Source organism: Palaemon carinicauda, chromosome 26 (genome assembly GCF_036898095.1).
Source record: "Palaemon carinicauda isolate YSFRI2023 chromosome 26, ASM3689809v2, whole genome shotgun sequence".
Taxonomy (NCBI): domain Eukaryota; kingdom Metazoa; phylum Arthropoda; class Malacostraca; order Decapoda; family Palaemonidae; genus Palaemon; species Palaemon carinicauda.
This window is the reverse complement of record NC_090750.1, coordinates 74,663,228-74,675,541: the sequence shown is the minus strand read 5'-3', so window position 1 is coordinate 74,675,541 and position 12,314 is coordinate 74,663,228. Positions and strand designations below refer to the sequence as shown.

Sequence of the window (12,314 nt, the reverse complement as noted above, 5' to 3'; positions counted from 1 at the left end):
CTCTTGTAGATTATTTTCTTATTTACTTTCCTCACTGGGCTATTTTTTCCTGTTAGACCCCTTGGGCTTATAGTAACCTGTTTTCCGACTAGGATTATAGCTTAGCTAGTAATAATAATACTACTACTAATAATAATAATAATAATAATAATAATAATAATAATAATAATAATGGAAGTAAACATTTTTAAAATATGGAAGCACTTACAAAATTATGGCGATAAACCAAACGTTTGCCTCTTTGAATGAAAGACCCTAGGGTTCAATCGCAACATGAGGGAAATTTATTTCTATTGAACACAACATTGTGTTGAATTTCATCACACACATATACATGTTTGATTTAAATGCTAAAGTATGATTGGCATCAATTATTTTAAAGCAGAACGTTCATAGTTTTCTGTATTTTTCTTGTCTTCAGGGATAGAATTTTAAGCGAGACGCGGAATTAGTTACTGTACTGCTCCATTTATTGAACTCTTGGCGACAGCTGTTTCAGCCAAAAACTAATGGCTTTCGTCAGGGCATAATTATACCTCTACTTTATGCGTGTTGACTTGACATGGTTGATGCTATTGTTGCTTTAGCGCTAAATGTATATTGCCTAGGAGAGTGTGCCAGAAGATACATATATATATATATATATATATATATATATATATATATATATATATATATATATATATATATATATATATATATATATATATATATATATCATAGGAAAAGAAGGTCCCTGATATACAGGATATAGTTGGATGGCGCAATATATATATATATATATATATATATATATATATATATATATATATATATATATATATATATATATATATATGGAATTTAACAGGTTTCATGAACCTTCGAGGAGACAAATCCTATTCAAGTTTTACTGCATTAGGGGCTCATTCATGATTTGTCATCTAAAGGAATGATACTAGTCATATCATGTATTAGGGAGGTCTTTCAGTGGTCTAATACGACTGAGAGAGAGAGAGAGAGAGAGAGAGAGAGAGAGAGAGAGAGAGAGAGAGAGAGAGAGATTGGTTTAACACCTTGGAATACATTTTGAAGCACAGATTAATCACCTCTCTCTCTCTCTCTCTCTCTCTCTCTCTCTCTCTCTCTCTCTCTCTCTCTCTCTCTCTCTCTCTCTCTCCGTATGAAAACAAGCAACGAAAGACTTAACTTGTAAAAGAAATAAACACACGAAATCTGTTCGTGAAAAATAAAGAAAGGACAAATCCTCTACATGTATTCCTCTTTTATTGGGGATTTATCTATATAATATTTACATGAATATCATTCTTCTGACAAAAACAAGTTTGAACATTTAAAGGTGACATTCATCTCGTAAGATGTCTGGCGTATGGAAAACATTCTACCACTGTTCTCTTGTTCTCTCTTTCTTTGTTCTCTCGTGTGCTACGCCAACCCACCATTTCGCATTGATGTATGGGAGGGAAAAAAATTTACGCCGATTGCTTCACTCAAAGTGAAGTAGGAATCAGAGTCACGATTCGATCGACTTGAGCAAAAGGATCTTGTGCCGGTTACAAAGAGCTTTCAAGAGCTCCCACGATGGGTTCTGAATCTTTTGATGTGCTTAATATAAACACATTTAAAACTGATTGCTTCCATTTGTATTTTAGCTTTTATAATTTGTTAAAATATTTTCCTTTAAAATTAAGGGGATTCGTCACTGTAAGATGACCAAGCTTGATTTGTCTATCAAACCTTTGTCCTCTGGTCAATCGATAGTGCCAGAGCCTCTGTACCATGGTCTTTCACTGTCTTGGGGTAGAGTTCTCTTGCTTGAGGGTACACTCGGGCACATTATTCTATCTTACCTATCTTACCCGTGTTTTTTTAAAGTTTTCATAGTTAACATATGAAAGATTTATTTTAAGGTTGTTACCGTTCTTGAAATATTTTATTTTAAAAGTCAATTATTTCTCTTGTAGTTTCCTTATTTCCTTTCCTCACGGGGCTATTTTCCCTGTTGGAGCCCTAAGGCTTAGAGCATCCTGCTTTTCCAAATAGGGTTATAGCTTAACAAGTAATAATAATAATAATAATAATAATAATGATAATAATAATAATAATAATAATAATAATATAAATAATAATAATAATGATAATAATAATAATAATAATAATGTATATCAACAAAGCCACATGGAATGGAAAACATATATTCTATAATTTCATTATTCATAACGAAACAAGCAATGAGATTTACTATATGAATATTGAGACATTACCTCATTAGCCCAGTGATATAAAGAAAATAGCCAACAGAAACATCGGTTATCTAATTTGCTTCACAGTTTCACCTTGACCTGTTACACCTCACCCTTCTCCAAAGCCATCTGATAGAAGACGCCCGTTACCCATCTCTGATATATCTACACGCCCTCCCGCCCATTCGGCAGGTGTAAGTCATTGACAAGTGTAGCAGGGCGTGTTCAAGACCCATGACACCAAGCCAACACTGGTTCCCACGAATCCTTTACAATCTTAAATCAAGAGGGTTAAAAATATATTGGCATATTTTTTTTCGATTTCACAGAGCGGAAAATTAGCTAACAATGAAGATGAATTTAAGGCTAAGTCAGCATATGGGTTAACTCTTTCTGGTTAATCAAGAAGCGTACAGTGGTGTGTAACTTACATCGTCAAAGAATATGATTAACATTAAAAAAAAAACTGTTGCATGTGAGATGCAGACAGGCAGACAGGGACTGTGGAACGAATAAATCACACATTTATTTCTTTTTAAAAGAAATAAATGTCTCGAATGTCGGATAATGAAATTACAATCAGAAAATAGCAGGAAATTATTTGATACCATATCTCATATATGTTATGTTCAATTTTGAGGCAGCAAAATACGACCAGCAAAATTTAATCATAAACTGATGTTTTCTCAAGAGAAAAATTACTTGGTAATATTAGCTTCTTTTCTGGGCTCAGAAAACGCATCCCTATGAAAACTGCGAAATTTTACTTAATGTTCATCTAATAGTTTTTATGGTAATATAATTCTAATAATAATAAATTAACTGAATTAACACTATATATATATATATATATATATATATATATATATATATATATATATATATATATATATATATATATATACATATACATATATAGCTGCATTTAGTTTGATCGATAGCCATATTTAGGCTATGACTATGTACTGTCTTAGTCCCAAAAATTTTATATATAATAACAAGATCAATTCCGCATTCTTTCACCTTAATGATACAGTTCTATCATTTTTCTTAAGCTCGTAAGATAGCCAACATAAGTTGCAGTAACTTCAATTTCCTGTAGATAACGTCGACATACATTGCAGAAACACTAATACTATAGACATTAATAGCCGTTTATTCGTAAGCCAACTAACACTTTCGACAATTTGTTAAAAAAGAATCAAATCGAAATTACTAGATTCCCGTTTCTTCCTGGATGCCAAAGCACACTCATTTGTTTTCTTTAATTTCTTTTTTTTTTAAATTTTTAACTTTATTCAAACTTTCATGCCTAAGGCTCCCAGCAAAGTTCTGATATCCTACTTTACTAGTTTTTTCGTCATTTATAGTCTATAATGTATATACAAACCTATTTTAATGTTACTGCTCTCAAAATATCTTATTTTCATTGTTCATTACTCACTTATGGCTTATTTCTTTGTTTCCTTTCCTCACTGGGCTATTTTTTTACTGCTGGGGCCCTTGAGCTTATAGCATCATGCTTTTCCAACTATAGTTGTAACTTGGCTAGTAATAATAATGATAACAATAATAGCCATTTCCTGTTGATCTACTCTGTTTTGGGCTATATGGCCCGGTGCCAAGGGGTAAATTCCACCAGTCTCATTGGACATCGAGATAGAAGGAAGCAGGATTAGAAATAAGATGTGGAGTTAAGGATCAATAGGATGGCCCCAAAGGCCTTTCAGTAATGCCTACAGTACAGAGCTTGAGATTCACTGATGACAATAACACCCTTCGGGACTTTTTTTTTTTTTAAATTCAATGAATATGCGAAAGCTTACTTTACACGAGTTAGCCAATAGGTGATGACTTCATACCATTCTTTTTGTTTTCTTACAGATTTTTACTTGAAGAGACTTTTCATTCAGGGTTAATATAAGGAAACAACAAAACTAAAACACTCATGAACAATAATCCGTCCAACCACAATTAACGAGTCTACATTTCACCACGGCCATAATTACAATTACACAGCAACGCTCTTATTTGGGTCCTTTAATTATAGAACCTGTCTCTCACTGTAGTCTGTTAGTTAGAAGTTTTCAGATTTTTTTTTTCTTCATTACATTCCTCTTATGTGATTTACGTTTTAAGTTTGTACTTAAATTTGGACACGTATTTTTAACCCTCTTCTGTGATTTAAGTTTTAAGTTTGTACTTAGATTTGGTCACGCATTTTTAACATGTATTGACAAATGAAAACTTTTTCATATTTTTACGGACATAACCCTTATATAGAGCTGCAATTTCATTGTTCAAGCAATGAAGTCTTGACGAAGAATAACGAAAAATGCTAGAAACGTGTGTCGACAACAAATATTAAATGGTAAAACGTAAGTGTAGTTTTCGTTTTATACTGAGACTTAACTGGAATAAATGTAGTAGTGAAGTAACCAATTCTGTCTTTTCTTTAAAATTCTATTCCTAAAGACAAGTATAGATACAGAAAATAAGACGAATAGCCTTAAAATAAATTATGCTATAAGTGCCTTAAGGCCTCAATTAATGAAAATTGCATAAAAGAAACATTATATATATATATATATATATATATATATATATATATATATATATATATATATGTGTGTGTGTGTGTGTGTGTGTGTGTGTGTGAGTGTGAGTGTATGTGTTTTCAATCGAATCTTTAAATAGGACACTGTAAAACACGATAATCACGCAAATTTTAAAAACCTTAACCACTGACAGCATGTAAAGTAAAATGTGCAAACGAACTAAGAGAAAATAGATCTCACAAAATCGTAATTCATAAATAAAAAATTTGTCCATACACCCCTTGAACCCCATTTCACTTGACCTCTCTTTCTTCTCCCACCACTAGGAGGGACCTCGCTCTACCTCACTAGAGGTAGTGCAAGGTCCCTAGATTCACGAACCCCCCCCCACCCCCGCCTTCTTTACAGAGCATCACAGGATGATAGGATTCTTTGTTGTCACGCCTGAGACCTTCAAGGAAAATTCGGCCTTGTGCCAAGTCAACTGGTTTTATTTAAATTCTCAGATGTATGTATGTATATATGAATTTATGTATGTATATATAATGAGCATGCCAGATAATAGATGGATGAATAACAGAATGGGTCTTAGGCATTGCAAAAGTAGGGGAAGGAAGAGGATGTGATGGATTGACGAACTAAAGAAAGTTGGCAATGTGGACTGGCACAGAAAGACCATAAACTGATGCAAGTGCAATGCCATGTCTTATGCCTTTGTCTTGCAGTAGTGGACATTATATATATATATATATATATATATATATATATATATATATATATATATATATATATATATATATACATATATATATATATATATATATATATATATATATATATATATATATATATATATATATATATATATATATATATACACACACTATTACGATCTCAAAATCGTTACAGATTCTCTCAATCTGTATACTAAAGGAATTCGACAGCAGCAATACAAATATTGGAAACGAATATAAAAGAATACACCCACAAAAAAAAAAAAAAAAAAAATATTCAAAAATTTCTAATACGCTATCACAACCCTAACTATTCTGAAATTTAATCTCTTCACCAACCTATCAACAAATATTCCTTATGGACTACACAACAAAACCATTTTCAAAGGCTTAGATACAGTCCTTGAACTCCGCTAACACATTTTTCACTTTTCCTATGGTCAATTTTTTTAGTGAGGCATATTTGCACAGACTCGCAGGGGTGCCCTTTTAGTTCGGAAAAGTTTCCTGATCGCTGATTGGTTGGACAAGATAATTCTAACCAATCAGCGATCAGGAAACTTTTCCGAGCTAAAAGGGCATCGCTGCGAGTCTGTGCAAATGCGCCTTATCAAAATAAATTGAGTATAGTCCATTTAAGGCACAGGTTTTACACAAACAGTCCATTTTAACACTTCGACTTTTTTTTTCATTTCCATTTAACATTCAAATTTCCCTCAAAAACTCTTTCATACATTCAAACATTGCCTATCTACATTTCCCTTCCCAATCATTTGCACATTTGGTACTTTACTTCTTCCGTAACCACACTTTCCATTCGTTTAACATTAATCATATTTACCGGCATATTTACTGCTCAAATTAACTGGCTTAATTTATCATCATAAACTTTCCTATTTGACTCTAACCTTTCTCGTTTCCCAAACTTTCAAAATAATACCTTTATGTTTTTCAAAATCTTTTATTTATTTAACAGGAAAGACAATATGAACATTATAATTAAACAAATGTGAAGACATTTAACAGCAAGATATATATAAGAGAATCCACGAATACTAGAAATATCTCTCTCTCTCTCTCTCTCTCTCTCTCTCTCTCTCTCTCTCTCTCTCTCTCTCTCTCTCTCTCTCGTACTGCAGTAGTACACTCGAGTACTGCAATGTGATATGGTACCCACACTACCAAAAGGATATTGCCCAAATGAGAGTGTACAAAGGTCTTATACTGCTAGAATAGAAGAAGTTAAGGACCTTGACTACTGGGAAAGACTGCAATTTTTAAAACTATACAGTTTAGAAAGGAGAAGAGAACGCTACATGATAATACAAGCATGGAAGCAAATAGAAGGAATTACTGAAAACATCATGGAGCTAAAAATATCAGAAAGAGCAAGCCGAGGTAGATTAATAGTGCCAAAAAATATACCAGGTAATCTAAGGAAGGCGCACAGGACATTAATCCACTACGCACCAGCATCGATTATGCAGCGACTATTTAATGTGCTGCCAGCTCATCTAAGAAACATATCAGGAGTGAGCGTAGATGTGTTTAAGAATAAGCTCGATAAATACCTAAGATGCATCCCAGACCATCCAAGACTGGAAGATGCAAAATACACCGGAAGATGCATTAGCAACTCTCTGGTGGATATACGAGGTGCCTCACACTGAGGGACCTGGGGGAACCCAAACATAAAAAATAAAATAAGGTAAGGCTCTCTCTCTCAACGTATAATAATAGAGTAATTCTATCGGTCATAAACATTATTTTTTTTTATGTATTTTCGTCATAAAAGAACAGGAAATCGGCGATATTTGTTGGAATTCGTTTGATAGTTTTATCATCTAGCAAAAAATGCGATACTAATGTCAAAATTAACACTTAGGTTCCAAATCCATTTCTCACAGCAACTCTTGGCTGGTAAGCAGTTATATCAACAGATATGTTGTTTGATGATAATTCAACAATTTTTTTTTTATTTTATGTTGTCTATAAATTTGGAAAATTCTGGGATGCATCATAATGCATTAATGTATTTAGATTTTCTTAGGTAATTATTTGGATTCCAGCAATCGTTTTATCATACTTAATTTGCATTCTGATGACCCTGATCAATGCTTAACCCCCCCAGGCTCTTTGGAAATTTCCAACCCTTAACCCCAAGGGGTTATTTTTTTTCCCAGCACATTTTGCAGTATAATTTTTTTAAATTGCTCTAACAGCCTTAATTTTTGTCATAGAGAGGTCAGGTTGGTCTCATTCTCTTGGAAAATGCCTGAATTTTCTCAAAAAAAAAAATATCAAAAATATGAAAAAAAAAAATTATAGCATTTTTTTGCAAGGACGTACCGGTACGTCCATGGGGGTAAAGGGGTGGCTTTTGTGAAACGTACCAGTACGTCCTTTAGGGGTAAAAGGGTTAAGAGTTCTACTGATGTCTAGTGACCAACCTGATAGGTCGACTTACGTCTTTCTTGGTCGTTGAGCCTCAAACTGTCATAATTTGATGGTTTCTTTGAGGGCATGTGTTTATTTACAAATCAAGTATTGGTATAATTGTTTAAGATCATTTAATCTCATAACAGGGACATGGATCTTTCAGAAACATTATTTATCTAATCTCAACAGCTAAATATTATTCATCCTATACAGTACTCTGAATGTTATGTATCAGACTATTCCTAAAAAAAAAAAAAAAAAAAAAAAAAAAAGTTGCAAAAATTATCAGTCCGAACATAATTGTCTTCTTATTTTTATTTCAGGAAGTGTTAACTCCCCAGAGGTCACCTCTCAATTTGGAAGAATTACTGGATTATGAGATAGGTATGCCAACCAACCAGAATTATTGCATTGGCCACAGAGAACAGTCCAGAGATGGAATAAAAGGTTTCAAGAGTGGTCCTTGGCCACTAAGCTCCTCAAGAAGATGCCTACATGAAGCTCTAATATTAATAGCTATATCCCTAGTGATAAGAAAACTACAGTCAGCCTTCCTTATTCGAAGGGGTTACGTAAAAGCAAGAATCCATGAATACTTACTGGCCTAGAGTAGGTTAATTCCTAACCTAACAACTCACTGCCCGTTGCCTTCATGCGGTCCATAATACACTAAGTCACCCATTGTACTACCTGATATTGTGTTTACTTGGTTTCTATCACAGTATAAGTATTATTTTATGGTATGAACACCTTTCAGTAAGCATACAGTATGTGTACACTAGTGCATGTAAGACTGTGATACACATAACACTAGCCATCGACACACTTATAGATAAATAATGTACAGTACTGTGACAACAAAACACTATTCTTTCGATCTAAAACACTCGCTGATACTGTTATGTACTATCACTACTGTAGAGCTTAATTAGCTAAGGTAACACTCGCAATTGTTTGCTGTTTTCAGCAGGTACATTACGGTACTAATTTACAAACAAATACTGTATTTGAGTACTGTACACTATGACATCAGAAATGGATCACATCAATGCCGATGTGATCCATTTCTGATGTCATATTGTACAACATATTTTATGGTAGGCTATTTCATTGTTTGCTTTATCTAATATTTACAGTAAAATTTAATGTATTTGACTACATTGTGTGTGTTTTGTGTGAGATAGATGTACGGGGGCAGAAAAGAGAGAGAGAGAGAGAGAGAGAGAGAGAGAGAGAGAGAGAGAGAGAGAGAGAGAGATTTGAAGTCTTCTGGCATCCTGACATCGAATAAGAGAACTAATACTGTAATTAGTTATACAAATAGCCTATATGAAAATTATGATAGCTTATGACACATCGGTGGGTGCTACTTTAGCGCGAGGCCTACCGCACTTTTGTGCGAGATCTACCTCCCGTTAGCACATTAGCGTGAGGTCTGCCTCCTGTGAGCACTAACGATGATGGCTACCGCTGTTTAATCCTAACCTAAACCCAACCTAACCTAACCTAACCTGACATAACCTAACGGTATTCTTTTATGAGAGGGGAGAGCGGGAACGACAGGGCATGCGGTAGACCTCAGGTTTCACGTGGGTAGGCTACATATGGCGGTAGACCTCACGCTAAAGTAGCACCCATCGGTGCTTATGTTATACTCTCTTAAGTATATATAGTAGATGTTTTGAATAAGTTAATGAATAGTATAAACAATACTCTTTGTTATTGATTCGTATGTGCATCAGCTGATCTGATTAGAGCACTCAACCCAAAATACTTTGATCATTATAACACACCAGAAATTTAAAACAAAAGTATGTAAATGTTTTATCAAAGCACAATTAACTATTTAAATAATCGTAATTTTCTACAATGAAATAAAGCTTCCAAAACGAAATCGGCTATTTTAAGCTATGAAGAGAGAGAGAGAGAGAGAGAGAGAGAGAGAGAGAGAGAGAGAGATCAGCTGTTGAACAGTAATTGAATGCACTTTCAGTTTGTTTAAAAGAAACAATTATTATCGAGATATTTGGTTTTAGTTTATAAAATAGGCTGTATTTCTGTTTAAGAAAGTAGAGATATAACATACTGGGCAAGAGACGACACATAGGAGGTTGCGTCATGCTTCAAGAAAATGCGTAAGCTACGAGTTGTTTGAACGAAAACAGCGAACACTTGCAATAAGTACAGTTAAGCTGTACTGTAGTGATATTACTATACAGTGCATATAGGCTATTACAGTAATATACACTACAGTATCAATGAGTATCAGATTACAGTACAGTATTACTAGATAGGAACAGCTATTGTTATACAGAACAGCAAGGGGGATGATGACGACTCGGTAAATATTTACTTTAGCACAAATCTGTACTGTAACCTTACTGTGTCCAGTAATTAGTGTACATGTGTGCAAATGTACTGCACATTGTACATATTATTATAAACTGTTTTAGAAGCCAAATCAAAACAATATTAGGCAGTATTTACTGTGAAAATCATCAGCTTAGGCACCCGCTCCTGGCAAGGGGCAGTGACTTTTCAGGTTAGGAGTTAGCCCACCCTAGTGCAGCATTTATTTGTGAAAATCCTTTTTTCGCGGCTGTGTCTGTAACCTAACAACTGCAAAGAACAAGAATGCACTGCAGTGGTGCTGACTATTTGTGGCAAACAACTTTAAATGATGACTTTTAGTTCTATACAGTATTGTGATATTAACTTTTTCTACAGCAGCATTAAATTTAATGGTAATTGTTAGTGAATATTTGTGCTCCCGAATTAAAATGTCGATAGAGTAATTTACACACAAAGATAAATCACCATCCGTAACTTCCAATTCTGAATAAAGAAAGGGTAACAGGCCTAGCTTGATAACATTGATGTTATAGAGCTTGCAGCTGGTATAAAATGGTCTATAACATGAAGAGTTAATGTGAAAATCCAAACATAAAAATTAATTGCCTGTGTAGTGGTGTAATGGTCTTGATAAAAGATGATGATGATAATGAATACATAAGTACTGGTATATATTCACCATGTTATCAGCACTATTAAACATCAAAACCTTATAATCATTAGCCTAATCTGATATGCAGTATCTTTGTTGAAAAAAGGGTTTCGTAACCCAAAATCCCAATTAACATTGCATGTTTACTTATTGTAGGCTACACATTGTATCTTTGATTAGTAACAGGGTCAAGTAATACTCTAAAGAATACTTAACCTACATGGAACATAACTGGTCAAACGAGTTAAATATGAAGGTTAGAATGTCTAAGACAAGATCTAAATCATAAATATCAGGTATAGGCCTAGGGTAGTATACAGCGCTACGGCCAAGCGTCCTAATTTGCTTATTATCGCTCCGACTGTTATCTTGTATAGAATAAAAACGTTTGGAAATGGTCTACGGATCTTAAATATGTTGAGTAAGGGGGGGGGGGGGTTCAGGGGGCGCAGCCCCCTGGGTAAGGACACGGCTTTTAGCATAGACTAGGAGGGTTTTTTAAGTTAGCTTCTCCCGTCGTACTCGTAGGTAAGGAAACTGTTGTGTAAGGGGGGGGGGGGTCCGGGGGGGCAAAGCCCCCCTGGGTAAGGATACGGCTTTTAGCATAGGTTAGGTGGGTTTTTTTAAGTTAGCTTCTCCCGCCAAAATCGTTTTTAGAACAACGGCCACAGTTCAGAATATTCCCGTTTTCTACGGGATCTGGCCGTCACCCTACAAAGGCTCCTAGGCCTACAGTACTATCAAGGACCTCGGTGCTCAGAAAGTAATAAATCATAACTCTACTTGTGCATCATGAACGTAGCCAACTAAAACTAGGCTAAGCCTTGTCTTATTACAAGAAATGACCATTCTAAATCTTACCTTGAACTTTGGATTGAATAGGTTTACCTCAGCGACTTCAATAAACGTTTGCAAACAAAAGGAATGCGTTAAGCCGGTCTTTCCCTTGTATATTGACACAAAAGTAATCGTTTTTAATATCTTAATTAATACTTAATTATCTAAAGATCGTCTACATGGATCTGGAAGAGTGAATAAAAACTATAACACTATGTGCCAATAGCCTTTATCATGGTTATTTTGCTGATACGATTAGCCATAATTTTGTTTTTATTCTTTACGATAGAAGCAATGAGATAGACTAACCGTGCTTTTAACCTAAATCCACTTACACAATTGCTAAGAAATTGGTAGTTTCTTCGTGAAAATTAGAATAATTTCTCAGTAAACACATTTCTTAGCCTAGGTTACAACACATATTCTTCACCGTAACCATCTTCAATAGGAAGATACGAGCACAGTCTTACAAGACACAAGAGTAAATACTCGAATATTT

General features: G+C 34.3%; 1 pseudogene; it reads right to left on the bottom strand.

The window, feature by feature from the left end:
* Window positions 1-11,979, bottom strand: part of LOC137620231 (uncharacterized) — a 101,808-nt pseudogene extending 89,829 nt beyond the window's left edge.
* Between the last annotated feature and the right edge of the window lie 335 nt (window positions 11,980-12,314).